The following is a 17625-nucleotide window of genomic DNA, read 5'->3' as shown; positions in this document are numbered from 1 at the left end:
TATAGTATATGAATCTCAGAGGTAATGTCAAGCTTAAAAGAAACTACTTTAGTACCATTTAATGAGGAAAACCATTCATGGACACAATGACACCCACCAATGATAGAAATGGACCTTTAGAATACCTAGTATAACCTATTAAGGGTGAATATATGAGATGAATTTGAACAATACTAGAATCAAGTGATAAGGGACCAATGATTTAAACCCACTATTGATGATTAGGATAAATGATTATGAGATTGCATCTTGTACATGGCTTCATTAATACAAAAGCTAATTTTTACACCAAACAGATAGTCCATGGAGTTAAGTGCATCTTCATATGACAAAAAAAGGTGCTTTAATATGTAGGCCTTGTCTGCAGACTTGCTTTTAAGGAATGTTGTTTAATTTGAGACAGTAAAAACATGACTTTACTTTCATATTCCATTCTCCATCAATACACGATGAATCAAAAGCCTCATAAATAACCACCCAATGTTGCCTCATGTTGGGGTACTATCCTATGACATCTTGCTCTTTATGTACCACTATCATTTCTTAAACATATTTAGTTGTTGTGCAGCCACAAGTTCCCTGCCTTTATAAATTGCAACTTTCCCATTGTTCATAACCTTAGAATCTGTGCACAACCTACATGCAATATTCATCTCATCACTTTCAAGGAAATACTCAATTTCTTCTTGGTCACTCATATTTTTGACTTCTTGATCATAATAAAAAAAATTGCATACTTGATCATTCATATTTGCAAACTCAACACAAAATTTATTAGAAGAATGAAAAATTTCAACATGCACCTTCTGCAATGGTGCTTTATCTTCAATTCCACTTTTCTAGAAATTAGCCCCTTCCTAATTTCTTCTACCATGCACACAACCACGTGCCCTCTTTACCCATGATTGACTTTCTCCACAACAATCTCGGAACACTCTTCCTAGATATTATTACATGCATCCTCACAGCTAAAGGTGGAGATGAAGGAATATCTAGCAGGGATCTTAACTAGAATAATTTGGGTGGCAGGTGGCAAAACTTGGAGACAAGGGAAGATCTTGTAGGGATCTTAACTACAATAATTTGGGTGGCATCAAGGCAACATGTTGCTTTGAATGTTGGACAATACCCATGTGGAAGGTATCCACCCAACATACCCTGTGCTATGAGAAAGTTCATCCCCATTGAAATAGGTCTAGAGTATAAAATCCTTTTTTCAAATCCTCAAAATTTCTTCCTATCATCAATGCCAACTCAGCTCCAAGCCACCAAAACCATGGTTGTCATGGACACTCTTTCAATGCATTCACCAGATGAAAAGTACTTCGGAGAGAGAGATGAGTCTAAGTGGACTAATCATGGAAGAGCAATGAAGATATTTTAAAGGATTTTTGCAAAGTTTTTCTTACATAAATGCTGGTAAATAAATAAAATTGCATAAAAAAAAATTTCTTCTCTCTTCTATGATATTTTGTCCTACACTCCATGTGGTGCAATTGCTAGTTTAATTTATATTGGAATATTTTTAGTATTAGTGAGGATAGAGGGTATAGATATATCTCAAAAGTAATTATAACATTTTTCATTTAAATTCAATTAAAAAATGTTATAAAATTAAATTAAAATAAAATATTTTTATTGTGAAATAAGTTATGGTTTTTGGGAATGTGGTATTGATAAGACATGGTATTCTAAGAAATCGTAATTAATGATATCCATGGTAAAGTGGCAGTGAATATCCATGGTTAAGAATCTTTTCATATTGTTACAAAATATTTTGATTGTGAAATAAGTTATGATTTTTGATAAGTATTGATAAACCATGGTATTGGCCAATGATATTGTAACAAAACCTATTTACAGGTTAATAATATCCATGGTAAAGTGGGGGTGGATATCCATGGTTAAAAATATTTTCATATTGTTATAAAATATTTTGATTGTGAAATAATTTATGTTTTTTGGGCATGCAATATTGATAAGCCATGGTATCATTCCATGGTATTGTCACAAAGCATATTTTTACAAGTTAATAACATCCACGGTAAAATGGGGGTGAATATTCATGGTTAAGAATCTTGTGATATTGTTATAAAATATTTTGGTTGTGAAATAACTTATGGTTTTTGGACATGTGGTATTTATAAGCCATGGTATTGGCCCATGGTATTGTAACACAATCTATTCACAAGTTAATAAAAAAATCAAAATATAGAAAATTGAATTTTATTATTTTATTTAACTTTTTGTGATTAATTAAGCCAACATTTAAATTTTTACACTCATGCTTGACATTTGAAATTGTCTACATACTTACATTACACATATACATCTACCCTATACTGGACTTTGGGGTGCCTCTACGTGCAAACATTAATGTAAAAATATTTAACCATTAATGTAAAAATATTAAAGTAATCTAATGTAAACATTTTAACATTCTCAAAATAAAATTAAAAAATAAAAATAAAAACAAAAGTAACTAAAAAAAGAAACCTATAAAAGAAATAAAAGTAGTCATGGTATTGACAACTCATGGTATTCATATGGAATATAGTCTATTTAAAGAGGGAAATTAAATCATTCTAGATCCATCTTAGTTTCTAATCGGTTTGCATATCAAGAGATTTGAGCCCTCTCCGCACTTGGTAGATCCTGAGCTAAGATGGATCTAGCATGGTATAAACATGTTTCATATGAATATTTTTTGATCTTTTGAGCGTGTAGTATTTGTTATTCATGATATCTTCCATAATATTATGTCAAAATGGTATTTACAAATTAAGAATCTCCATACTAAAATAGAGTAATTTTTTCATTAAAAATACCATTATATGTTTTTTTTAATGTATATATATTTAACTCATATTGATTTTGTTTATATCTAATTATTATGATTATTATTATTATCATTTAAAATAAAGTTTTAATCTAATTAATGTTTAGGATTTTTTATTAGGTAGATTTTTTATGTCTATTATGTATTGATGGCATTCTAGAAATTTAATTTAACCAACATAGGTCCATTTAACAAGCACCAAGAGGGATCAAATATTTTGAAGATAAAAATTATTGCACCTAGAGACACTTTATCCTTCTCTATACTTGATATACACACACACACACACACACACTTTTCTTTTATTGTGAACATTATTGTAAAATACTACATGTGGGAACTGGGAACTAAAATATTTTATTTATGGTCAACATTGGATGTTCACATATTTTATTTAAAGTACATATTGAATTGGGGAAATTATCACATTGCCAGAATAAAGTTAATAAAGTTAATATAAAATTATGTTACTTAATATGGAAATTGAAATATTTTTGCAAAATTAAAAGTCCTAGAAATACTTTACATTCAATTTCCTTATTTCTCTATACATAAAATTGACATTGGAATTTATTTTGTTATTAATATTTCATTTTTCTAAATACTAATGTTAACTCTATGTTTAGTGTGGAATGAATTTCACATCTCCACGATAGTGAGTTGTAATATCAAATATTAGAGTTGTAATGTCAAATATTATTTTAGATATCATATTAAGTAGTGAAGAGATTACAAATCTCACTCATATTAAAAATTAAAAAGAACTTGTGGATGAAGTTAGATTATTTATTATTAATAATCAATGTATCTCTCTATATATAAAGTTGACGTAATTATGTTATTTCATATGGAAATTGGTGTTTTGTTTATAGATGGCATTGGAATATTTTTTTAAATTAATATTTATATTCAATATTGATCTTGTCATGTGAGTAAGAGACTCACCCACACCCAATGTTTTATCCCCCCCCCCTCTCTCTCCATATATATATATATATCTTAAATTTTTAATGTAGTTATTATTTTATATCCTTTAACATAAAGTTGTCTCACAACATCTCTCCCACACTCCCATATTGGGATGTAGAGCGTTTCTAGGGGCAATTATCAATAGTTATTAGGTGGAGGATAAGAATTTAATCTTCATGGAATATTCTAGAACGTTTTTAGTAGTAGTCACAAATCAAAAGTTGAGATTAATCTCAAAAGAAGTTATTCATTTTCTTAATCTTTAATTAAATTGATTAATTAAACAAAATGTCATATGAACATGAGTTATGAATTTTTAAGCATGTGGCATTAATGAGCTATAATATTGGCTAGATAAATTAAATAGCATTGCCATATATTAGTAAACCATAATATTAGCAGTGGTATTGTGTGTCTCGATAGTTATGTTGAATTAGATGAGATAAGTGATATGTTTTTTTCCACCAAGCAGTTGAGGGAAGGGGGACAAATAACACTTTCAAATCTGCTTGCTTCATTTGGCTTCTTAGGGAGATCACATATGATGAAGAACATGAATAATACCCTAATTACATGCGAAGATAAACCCCTACCAGTTGATTTTAATATGTGCACTAAATCGATTGAGGGCATGATAGAGTTTGTGCTGTCTAACATGGGTTCTTCTGATAGTGTTGAGAATTTTTCTCACCATGTAGTCACAGGTGACATTACAAATATTTAAACAAAATCACCAATTTTAAGTAAATTATAACTTTATATAGAGGAGGAATGACCTGTTATAGAGTTTTATGAACCCAACGTTTCGGACTACCAAGTGAGTCCATCATCAGGGGATGTGTCAATAGATTTAAGAAGATATTAATGATGTAGCCAGGAGCTAAATTTGAGTGTTTATCTCTCGATAATATTAATTTATCAAATTTTGATGTGCTTTCAATCATGTAGCCTTCCATCATATCCCTTCCATCATCAGGGGATGCATCAATAGATTTAAGACGATATTAATGATGCATCTAGGAGCTAAATTATAGCTTTATTTTAAATTATATATATAGATATATATATATATATATATATATATATATATATATATATATATATATATAGAAACACACACATGTCCATTCTTAACGATAAGATTCACCCTCACTTAACTATGGATATTTTTAATCTATAAATAGGTTTTGTTATAATATCATGCACTAAGATAATGACCAAAAAACTACAACTTAATTGATAGGACACTTGTTAATGTGATATTTTCTGTAATTAGTCAATTTCACTAAAATAGCAAAAGGAACATAACTATTTTTTAGATAAATTCCAGTCTTTGATATGTGACTACAATTTTTTTTAACAATGATGGCTATTTTTGGATTAGATCAAGATCTGGCAAGGAGCCAGAGAAATCAAAGTTACGACACTTATAGAGAAATTGATCTCTACCTCTTAAAAGAGGCCTTCAAAATTGAGGGAAATATTATACAATGTATTCTAAATAAAATTATATGTAATGTTAGAAGCTTTCAGGTGAAGATGACACAAAAATTTCCACCCAGAAAGATAAATAAGAAATACATCATGTAAGACAAAGTAAATCTCAATGGATCCTACCATTATTATACAATATTGTGGTTATTTCATGGGAATATATGACTTTTAGCTGACACTAGGAAGATTGAAGAGCAGGGAATGCACTGATGAACAAATTGAAGAAGTGATGGGTTATGTTAATGAGGGTTACTATTCAGATATAGTGAGAGATTAGCACTTTGGAGGAGTGTTTCAAGCCCCTTCTAATTGAAAAGAGAAAAAAAGGTGTGTGATTCCTCTTTAAAAACAATAGGTGGAGGAGATGTTACAACCAAAGATGCTTGGATAGGGCATCAAACAAATAACAATAGAAGTATTGGAGTAGACCAATGAATAGAAACAAGAAAGAGGAATATTTTGACATGATGAGATACATTCTCATTGAGTGGGAGAGATGGTTTAATTACCTACTCGATTATCCTATAGTATGGGGGAGTTCAATGTGTAAGTGACATATTAAAGAAAATATTAAAATGTCAAGGAGATGTGAGATTGGTGATCCAATATGGAAGTGAATAGTTAAACAAGTAGGATTTCTATTAACAATGAACTGAGAATATGGGGAGCCTAGGGTCGTACCTCTATAGTAGAGTGATATAATCTTTGATGCATTCATCCTAGAAGATGAAAGACACAACATAAGAGAAGGTGCATGTCTTGTAATGTATAGAAAACATACAAAGAGGTTATACGTCATGATGTTGGTATCAGAGGGTTTTAGCTTGATTATTTATAGGATTACAATAATTTTTAGTGGGGGGGGAAGGCAAGATGTTAATGCCTATAATCTGGTATGCCTTGAACAGAGGCATGCAACATGGGCGACATCCCCGATTGCACCATTTGCCACAAATGTATTGTAAATAATGTGAAATTATGTAGGAGTCATTCGATGGTTAAAGTCTTTGACATAGCCATGAAGGTGACAAATAATTGAGAGGCATGGGAAAGATCATGCTCAAATGAGTGGCTAAAAACTGAGACTTGGGGTTTTCACTTGCACCCGTGTGGATGGTCTGGTGGCACGATGAGTAAGGAAAAACTGAGTTCCCAACTTGCCTAAGTGTTGGACCAACCTAGATGGGTAAGAGAACTTGTGGCTTGGTGGAACAGATGCCACAAGGGAATATCACATCCAAGATGTGTAGCCCATAGACTAGTGGAATAAGTGGTCGAAGTTGTCATTTAACCATGGACACAGATTACTCCAAATTTTCATAGGACTAGTTAGTGGGCAAGAAAATATGATGGTTGAGTGAAATAGGGAATGATCTAAGTGATGGAAGGTCAACCTAAATTGAATTACTATTATGGAGAGTGATGAGCTAACCCCAACCAGTGCAGTAGGGGTGTGAAGGAAGTCAAAAAATGTAGATGAGTCCTATATAAATAAAGGGAAGCAAAAGGGAGAGATACAAAATGAACTCACACAACAACAAAGAAAATGAGCTTGGATTAGGTGCAAACATAGTAAGGTATTCGGGAGTAGCTTAGATAAGATAAGGATGAGTCAAGGAGCAAGAATCGAGGCTGACGAGCTCAGGTGAGTTTTTGGGTGGGAGAGTGAACTAAGCAGGTATAGGAGGGATGAAAAGTGAGGAAGGAAGACTTGTCAGATTGAACAAATTGGTTGGCACAATTTTCTAAACAAGCATTATGTGGGTTATTATTGTAAAACAAGGTTGAACCATAATCTTGAACCCTTCATGTAAAGAATATTTACATTTTCTAATAAAAGAAGGAGGTCAAAGGTTCATTTCGTATAAATTGTGCATGTGTTATGATGTTTTGAGATATATTTACATGTGTTTCTCATGAAATATTGGTGACCTGAAGTAGAGTAACAATAAGATTTAGTTACACTATGTTAACTTTTTATGATATTCTACCATGTAATTGGTAATATATATATATATATATATTTTAAGTATACCAATTGTGATGTGTAGTCTGGGTGGACTGACATAGTACTACACTAGGTAGTTGTGAAACACGTCAGTTCCTCATGCTTGAGCGGTCATGGTGCACCCATAAAGGCACCTTGTAACCATTTGGAGCCCTTGGGGTTGTGACATAGATATTTTGGATCATAATATTTTATAGAAAAGGAAAAATTCTCTATTGGGTTTTTCGAAAGGTGATTGTTTCCTTCCAAAGTGTTTTGTGACTCAACTGACCTAACTTTCCCTTTCATATTTCTTTCTCACATTTATTTCAACAGGTTATTCTATATATGCCGAGAAACTGGATTAATAAATTATTTATTATGTTTTTTCCATTATTTTGGAATATTTTATGACACTTTAAGTCTAGGGGAATAAAATCCCTAGCCTATAAAAGGAAAATGTAGTTTAATTAGATTTTATCTAAAAATCTCAGACATTGTTAATCTTGTCACATCAAGATTTTAATAATTTTCCACACAAAGAATTATTCAAGGGTCATTTTTCATTTATGGATTTATGTGGGGATGTATCAATAGATTTATCTTCCACGTGATATTTTGAATATATATATATATATATATATATATATATATATATATATATATATATATATATATATATATATATATATATTCTTTATGTTCTTGAAAACAAAATCTACTATATGAGAGCCTTGTTGCAAGACCTATGGGAGTTTCCTCTTTAGCACTCACCACTTGTATTCATCAAAAACATATATGATAATATTCCATATACTGAAAGAGGGTTGCAACCTCTATAAAAATTATGATATTCTTTCTTGTTCCCCATCATAGGATTTTGTCTTAATGTTGGTCTATTTTACCTTGACATAAAAGTAAGGAAGAACATGTTTGGTGACCCCACTAGCAGATTATTCATTCTCAATAAATCTAATACTTTCTTTGAAGAGTCATATATTATTGAGAAAATTGATTTTTTTGGTTCAAGATCTAACAATTGAACATGAGGTAGTTCTTTTATCAAATAGAATTCAAAATGTGGTATTTTGAATGTTGGGCATAATTTAGTTATTACAGTTCAAGACTCTAAAGTATGGTTGGACGAGGAAGATGAGTTGATTATGCACATGGCTCTATTGGAAGTTTCCTTATTCTTGAATGTGTCCCTTCTCTCCAAATAAGTTAGGGTAGCATGATTTTCTTTCCATATATTATTTTGTTCTTTTAATATAATGTCCCTAATATCATTTGATAGATCAAGATAACGGTTTGGGATGAGTCAATATCCTAAGGAATAATGAAACCGGTTAGATTTTTTGGCTCTGGGTAACTCATAATGGGTCATTATCTATAGTTGGAGTTGCTTGTTGATGTATTTTCATGTCATGAATCAAATCAAGTGACAGTGAAACACCAAGCTTCTACTTAGTTTTAATTATGTAAATATTCTTCACGCAAGGCCAACCAAGAAATTTTATAATATCTATAGAGAGAAGAAAATAAAAGAAAATAGAAATAAAGGAGAAACTCATGTTTATCTTTTCATTTGATATCTCTATTTTTCAGCCTCATAGAACATTCTGTAGAACCAAAAAGACAAGATTGTATGCCATATATATCAATATTTTCCCCCACATCTCTCCATTATTTCCCCTTATATTGTCATTTATATTATTTACATCATTTGTCTATTTTCCATTTTCATGATTAAGTAGTGTTCTATGAAGAATCACCTTACCTCCACTTCTCTCATTTTTAATTAGTCATTTACATTATCATTTCTCACACTAAGTCATTTTCCAAATTGTGTAGAAGTATTACCCACTTTATATTCCTTTCTCCTCACACACTCTTTTCTCTGCACATCCCCATTTATTATATTCCATACTTAACCATTTTTAAGGATATGTAGATGGTTTTTCATACCAGATCCTTTGCACAACTCAAATTATGCACTAACAATTTGTTATCGATGCTATAACACCCTCCAAACTTTTGGCCTACATCCAATTTCAGAGCTTACTTTGTCTTAGTATGTTGTCATCACAAACGTTGATTGTCGTTGCACATGTTTTCTCTAATTATTCTTGTTCCTTTGGGAGAAAATCAAAGTGTCATCTCCTAGCATGGGTAAGTGTCGCACTATATGTAAATGTGGTTTTGGTTTGTTCTTACCATGTAAACATGTATCGCACTCATTCTATAAGATTTAAGCATTGTGGCACAAGTGTCGTCACTATTGTCACAAAGTGTATCTTTGTGTTGCACTTAGTGTAAGTCATCACAAAGTTGTCACATTGATGAAAAGTATGTTGTTTATGTGTTCTAAGTGCTCCATGATTGTGTAGTTAAGTAATCTAAGTGTGTGGTCATGTTAAAGTCTTTATTTTGTTCAGATTCATCTCACCGATCCAACACTTAGTCAAAACTGGGAAAACTCCCTCACCGAGACACTCGAGCTCTTTCACCCATGCTGAACTATGCACTATGTAGTCTCAGTCCTCAAGTAGCAACATCGCCTCTTGACACTGTGCAATGTGTAGTATCTGCCTCCCAAAAATGTGCACTACACAATCTCAATGCTCAATCCTAGCACCTAAACTCATAACTGCACAATCTTTATCCCCATCCCAACTTTTACTGTGCATTTCATAGTCTCAGTCCACAAGCCTTAGTCTTGAGGTCTTGAATTGTGCAACTGCACAGTCACTTGGCTTATTCTCATTCCAGAACTTCACATTGGGAAAAATCAATGCTCAAGCTCTTGACCTGCCTCCATGAGTCCCTCAACTGCATTGTTGACAGGACCAACCCATCTGTAACTGCACACTCCACAGTCTCAAGGCTCAATCATTGACCCTGACGTCCTGAATTGTGCAACTCCACAATCCCTGGGCATGATTCCCAACTTGTCTCTTAGTTTTAGATTAGTTAATGGATTGGTATGAATCATGTTAGAGTAGGGTTTTTCCAAACTGATATCATATTTCCATAACTGTATTTCAAATGTAGGTGTTGAATCCTGGTATGATAGGATGGTGATGAAGAGGATGAAGAAGGAGACCTTGCTAGAAGACACTTTCAAAGTTGCAAGAACAGGTTAAGCAATCAAGAGAAGACAAAGGAACATAAGCTACGACAACAGTTGGAGATCAAAGATCACATTGAAGACTCCTTATCCTCAATCCATATGTAGGACTTGACGAATGCCATGTTACATCTATCATTAATACAAAAAGAAAGTTGAAACAAAGAATAGCTTGAGATTGCCATGTCATCACTACCATTTCATGTCATGTCATGAGTCACCATGTGCCACATTATTTTGTGGATTATATAAATTATATATTTAAAATGTAAATGTAAAGTGGAATTCCAAGAGCCATCTATGCAATATGAAACTTCATGTAGGAAGTCGAAAGGTCACAAGAAGTCAAACAGTCATGGGGGTAGTCCAAGAGTCATAAGGGAGGTGATGGATCACCATTTGTTATATATGCACCCTCATTGTTCATGTAAAGGAATTTTCACCTTGGCTCTGCCTACCAGGAATTAGAGAGGAAGATATTTCTTTTGGAGGAGAAGTGGTTGCTCTAATGCTCCACTAGTGGGGCTAGTGGTATTCATTGTATTGATGTATCCTGGAACTTACAATTAACTCAAAAGCTCGTTGAGCAAGAACACTTTTCATCCATATTTCATAAATATTGTAAGACTATTCTTTGAATGTTTGTGACATATATTGCTTCATTTGTACTAAGGCGATTGAACTATTTCAGTAGCTTTGGTACTTGTCTTTCTAAAGATGTATTGTATTTGTTAACAATCATTGCTGCTAAGTGAATTATTTTGTTGGTTTTCCAATGATTCATTCATATGTCATCATCATGTTTCTTTCCTTGGTTATTATTATTACTTGTCTTTGAAAGGCTCACTTTTATCTCTCACATTTTAGTAGAGGAACCTTGATACGTTCCGTAGCTGAAAAACGTCAAGGTATACTCACTTGCTAATTTTAAATTACATGTGCATTGCATGCTCGTGTTGAACTTTGAAACCAAGGCAAATCTTAAGAAATATAGAAACTGGGCCTTTATTATAGAAGGGATCCCACATCAAATGGTGCAAAGTTTAATTGGGAGTTTTTATCTGGGAGACCCCCTTGCACGTTGGCAGTATCCAACACAGTCAACATTTTGGTGCTAGAAGGAGGAAAAACCACCCTTTTATGGCTGGAATTTCTTCGCATCTTAACAAAAAAAACATGCGCAAGGCAACACTATTCCCTTTTCCACTCCTATTCACACTCCCAAAAATTAATAAACAATTCAGTCTAGCTCGGGACAGGGTTTTGAAGATACTTATGATCAAATCTGGACTATATGATCCATGACTCGTCAATTTGCGAAAGCTCTTGGTCTACTCCTTGTTGTTGTGATTCTACCTCATAAGCTTGCAAGAAAAGAAGTAACTCACAGTGGTGCTCTTTTTTCATCAATGGAATATTTTTATTCACAACCCTCAAATATTTGGCTGAGCCTACAGAGAAACGAGTGGAACTTCCACTCCTTGAGGATAATCTAGAGAGTGAAGCATGAGATTTTCAGTTTTTTGATGAGGGGCATCTTGATCACAATGTAGATACTATTGGTGAGGGAGAAGACTCTTTCAATTTAGAAAAAATGGAGGAGGAAAAAGCCACAAACATGGCTAATGAAGATTTGGATTAGATGTCCCAAGGGTCACTCACTCTTCTGGCTAATCTATACAAGATCCCCAGACATCTAGAAACATTGTTGACAAAGTTCGATTTGGATAAGAAGACTGAAGTTGAAGATCATATAGATGATTTCTACATCCATCTATCCATGCTTGAGGTATGTTTCTATGATGTTGTTTGCATAATTAGGTAGAACATATGTATGGTATAATAGTCTTCCTGCCAATTCAATCCGAAAGTAGAGGGATTTTAAGAAATGTTTCTTGAGAAATTTGCTGATGACTCCCGCCATGCTGCTAAAAAAACTTGGGAATATAAAAGTTGGCCAAATGAAACAAATAAAATATTTTAATCATTGATTTATGTGATTACTGAATAAGGTCCCCAAGGATGTGCAACCCCACAATGATATCACCAAATATTATTACAAATCCACCTTGTCGACTAACATTTCTGTGTTCGTAAAGAGTTGTGAAAGAAACATTGCCATTGAACTTTGCAGAAGCTCTTACTTAGACAAATATTTGTGATCCATTTGAGTCATCACAGATGTTGAAGATTCCAAAGAATCCAAGGAATCTAGTAAGAAGAAGCAGGTCTCTTCCAGCAGAAAAAATGATACATATTATTTCAATATGGAGTGCTTGACCAAGTCTCTGAAATTGCTCACAAACGAAGTTTCAGAATTGAAGAGGCAGTCTAGTGAGGCATAAAAAGCCAATAAAAAATATTCCATGCCACCGTTCTTTAAAAGAAAAATTAACTCATAACATGCCAAGTATGCTCAGAGTTCCAACATAGTGTTCAACATTGAAGGTTTGGGCATGGATACCTTTTGCACTTTCCATCAAGAGAAAAATTCTGAGAAGATAGGCCCATAGTGGAATCACAATATTAACACTATGATGGTAAACGTTGTTCATACACTTGATAGAGGAATAGTATGAGAAGAATGAAGATACAAGTGAGCCTGCCAAAATTAAAGACAACACAAGCATTGGACATTCAGTTAACACGCTTAATGTTATATAAAATGCTGATAAAGAGAGTGTTGATCAACTAGAAGAAAGTGAAGCCCCACGCAGGTAGACAACTGAATCATATAATCTAAGGAGAAAGGGATCTATTTCTAAGCAAGATATTAAGAAATAATTGTTACCTATATTTTTTTCACCTTCAAATCCTGCTCAAAATTCACAAAACAAGTCTAGAGGTGCTCCTCCTTCAAAGAACACTTCCAACAACAATAGAAGAAAGTCCAACACTCATGCTTTTACAGATAAATCTACACCCCCTGGCTCATTAGCACAACCTAACATAGATTACAAAATTGTGGAACACATGAAAAGAGATCATGTGAACACTTCACTTTTCGATCTCACAGGGATAACGAGCCATTGTGAATTAATCCTCCAAGCATTCTTATCGCACATTTGGTCAGGTAAAAAGGGCTCTGCATATAGGTAATGTTTGGTAACTCTCGTGATATCCTTGAATTTATTGTAAATGCTGTAAAGTTAAATTCTAACACACTCTTCCCACCTTTTTTGTTAACTTTTGAAATTTTCAATTATAATGTTCACAATTGTTTAGTCGACTCTGGTGCATCTGCAAATGTGATGCAATTTTCAATTTCTAAGAAAATCAACACACAAGGAGATAAGACCCATGCACGGATTATACAGCTGGATAGGTCATTTTTCCAGGCTATAGGTGAACTCATAAATGTTCTCATCCGTCTTTCATCTAATCACCAAGTTCATTAGCCTATCAATATTGTAGTTGTGGACATTCCGGAAGCAGATGCTTTATTTTTAACCAAAGATTGGTCCAAAATGTTGGCATTATGATACAGGTGTTGTCCTTGATGGCAACCCACACAGATGACATTTCACAATGTAACAAGTTAACAACAAAGGATTACAGATCAGACTCCAGGGATTGAAGAAAGAGAGGTATAGGCTAGTTCACTTTGTCAAAGTAACATATGCACATGGGAACACAAAACAAGAAAAGCGTATACGTGCACATGGTCTTTCACAGAAGGAAAAGCGCATATGGGATGGAAAATCAAGTTTTTTGTCCAAGGTAATGGTCCAAGGTATTTGGTCTATGGTATTGAACCCATGTATTTTGTCCAAGGTATTGGTCCTAAGTGGTTTTAGTCCAAGGTATTTGTACTAAGTGGTTTTGGTCCAAGGTATTGAAAAAGGGCCTAAAGCTATATAACGAAGAGAAGGTCATAAGGCCAAGTGTGTAAGAAATAAGATTCTAAGGAATATTTCTATCTAAAGTATATTTTATGTTGTAGGTTTATGTTTGGGAGTAGATCTGAAATATTCATGTGCACCTTGAGTTCTATATTGGGTCAAGAATGATCAGACTTGAAATCACTGATTCTTGAATGATATGATATTGGTTGAGACTAGATCTGATGTTTTGTGCCTATTATATTCATTATCTATCATGATCTGGGTTTGTCTGATGTCTGGAATTGCAGCAAAGTTCTAAGTCAATATTTGTATATTTGTATGCAGGTTCGTCTCAGCCAAAGAGAGCATACACATAGGTTCGGTTCTTTCAAGTAGTATATACAAAATAAAAGCTTCTTTTTCAGATCTGACTGATTTGACTGATCAAATTTTGTTGTTTTACTATTGTCTGTCAATGATGTCTTCTTAGACCTGAATGTAAAATTGAATGCATAAGGAGGCTGGCATTTGATTGATTGACTGTATAAGTGAGAAGAAGTGATCTTTGTCCCTCCCTGTGTAAAACTCGGTAACTCGACAATAGATATTCAATATATTGATGATTGGTGCAAACTTGATTTAAAAGTTTATGTTTGCAGAAGTTTTGAAGGTATACGCAGGTTTAATTCACGGAAGTAGCGTATACATGTAGTTTGTGTTTAGCCAAGTAGCGTATACACTCTAATGCATGATTTTTGAGGTTAAAACTGGTTCTTAATGATGATGCAGGGTTTTGGGTTCAACACAATGTTCTCATGTCAGTGATTTGATTATTCAGATTAACTGAATATTTGTTGATGCAATTTATGTTTACAATTTTTGATGGGTCCAGTGTCAAAATTTGATGAAACATGGCCTTCAGATTGTGGTGTTGTGATCCAGGAGTATCCACTCTGAAAATTCATGAATTGTGGTCCTTGGTGAAAGAGTGGAGTTTTCTCTAGGCTGGCACCTACATACTAGTAAACATATTGGCTAGTATAAGAGCTAGGGGGTTGTAGCACCCTTCCAACAGAAGCTGGAAAACGAGAGAAGGTTGTAACCTTCTACAGGTTAAAAGTCTACATACTGGTATGAGTCTGCAACAGTATAAGATTGTAAACAGATTTTCTTATTATTAAAAGAAGACAGAGATGACATTAGCAGATGGTTTTTACCCACATTGGGTTTCCACCTTAAATCTTGGTGTTGATGTGTGCTGCTTATGTGTGATGCTTTATTTTTCTTTTACTGCACTATCTAATAAGTTACTGATATACTGGTTTAAGCTCTATACATAATAAATTGTCTAAATCACAAGTTCTCTGGATATACGTTGGTATATTTAATCACAGTTGTGTGTACACGCTAGTTCACTTCACAAAAGTAGCATATATAAATCTGTTTGGAAAATAAAATTATTGATCTGATAATACTAATTCACCCCCCTCTCAATATCATTTCCAATAATTGGTATCAGAGCAGGTCCTTCAGAAGAAGCTTGATAGCTTGAAGGGAGATCCATCAACATGAATAATCACGAAAGCATGGGATCCATCAGACCACCAATATTCGATGGGGGCAAATTTTTTTATTGGAAAATAAGAATGACATCCTATCTACAATCTCTTGGAATGGATGTCTGGGAAATTGTGGAAGGAGGATATACATTTCCAATGGCAATTCCTACAGATGCGGCAGGTAAAAGGCAATATGAAAGCAATGTCAAAGCTGTCAATACTTTATTGGGAAGTTTGTCACAATCAGAGTTTGTCAAAGTCATGTAGCTCAAATTAGCCAAAGAGATATGGGACAAAATCATTCAGAGCTACGAAGGAGACTCTTGGGTAAAACGTGCTAAGCTTCAAACTCTTAGAATTCAATATGAAACTCTTAAGATGCATAGTGATGAAAGTATAGCTAGTTACTTCTTACGTATAGATCAGTTTGTTAATTGTATGAAGAATCTAGGTGAATAAATAAAGGATGTTACTTTAGTTGAGAAAATTTTGAGATCCTTTTCTACTAAATTTGAATCAAAAGCATATGCCATAGAAGAAAAATAGGACCTGCAAAATATCACTACGACACAACTTCACAAAATCCTAACTACTTTTGAGATGAGAAAAGGAGGTCCATCAGATATGAGAGAAGCCGCATTTAAAGCTTCAGCAAAAGGAAAGCGAGAACACAATGAATCAAGACACATTTCAGAAGAAGAAGATGAGGTAAATTTTGTCAACAAGCTTCAACGAGGTTCTGGAAGGTTTAGAGGTAAGCTACCTTTCAAATGCTTTGCTTGTGGCAGAGTCAGTCATTATGTGGCCAGATGTCCTCATAAAGATAAATATGAAAAAGGAAAGGAATATGCAAAAGGAATAGAAAACTTGTGAATAAAAGGAGTTACTATACTCATGAAGATAGTGATGGTTTATCTAATAGTGATGAAGATGAAACTGGACAATATTACAGACTTCTCATGGCTTATGATAACAATGACTTTTGGGATAGTTTAGAAGAGGATAATGATGGTTTATATAATAGTGATGATTATAGACTTCTCATGGCTTATGAAGATGATAATTTTTGGGATGCTTTGAGGAAAACTTTCATGAAGAAATATCTAAACTCAAAATTTGTTTAGAAGAAAATCATATGATTATAGATACCTTGACATACCAACTTGCTAAAAAATAAAAACACAATGAAAAACTAGAATGTGAAATTGTGGGTCTAAGAAAAGATCTTGAGAAAACAAAATCTCTCAATCTTAGATTTGTTAAAGGATTAGAAACTTTAAATGAAATTATACAGGAGAGACAATAATCAAAGGTAAAAGAACTCCAAACAACCTATACATACTCAAGGGACGACAACAATAGTGTTATCTAAGCAAAAATGATGAAAACTGGCTATGGCATAGAAGATTGGGACATCTAAGATTTTCTCAAATAAGAAAAGAATGCAGACTCAAGGCTGTTTGTGATCTTCCAGATATCAACATCCCAGAAAATACAATATGCAAACCATGTCAAATCGGTAAGAAAACTAGAGTTCAGTTCATGGAAAAAGAAGGGTCAACTAGTAAGCTTCTTGAACTTTTCCATACTGATTTATGTGGACCAACAAGGAAAAAGTCCCCTCGTGGAGAAGAATACCTTATTTTGTTCATTGATGATTTTTCTAGAATGTGTTGGATAGGTCTTCTAAAGCATAAAGATGAAGCATTTGAAAAGTTCCAAGCCTTCAAAGCTTTGGTTGAAAATGAATCAGATCGAAAAATCAAATGCCTCAGATCTGATCGAGGAGGGGAATTTATATCGAATGAATTCTTTGACTTTTG

The sequence above is a fragment of the Pinus tabuliformis genome, chromosome Q (assembly GCF_031772625.1).
Source record: "Pinus tabuliformis cultivar Carrire ecotype Pingquan chromosome Q, CPIR1, whole genome shotgun sequence".
NCBI lineage: Eukaryota > Viridiplantae > Streptophyta > Pinopsida > Pinales > Pinaceae > Pinus > Pinus tabuliformis.
This window is presented reverse-complemented; position numbering follows the sequence as displayed.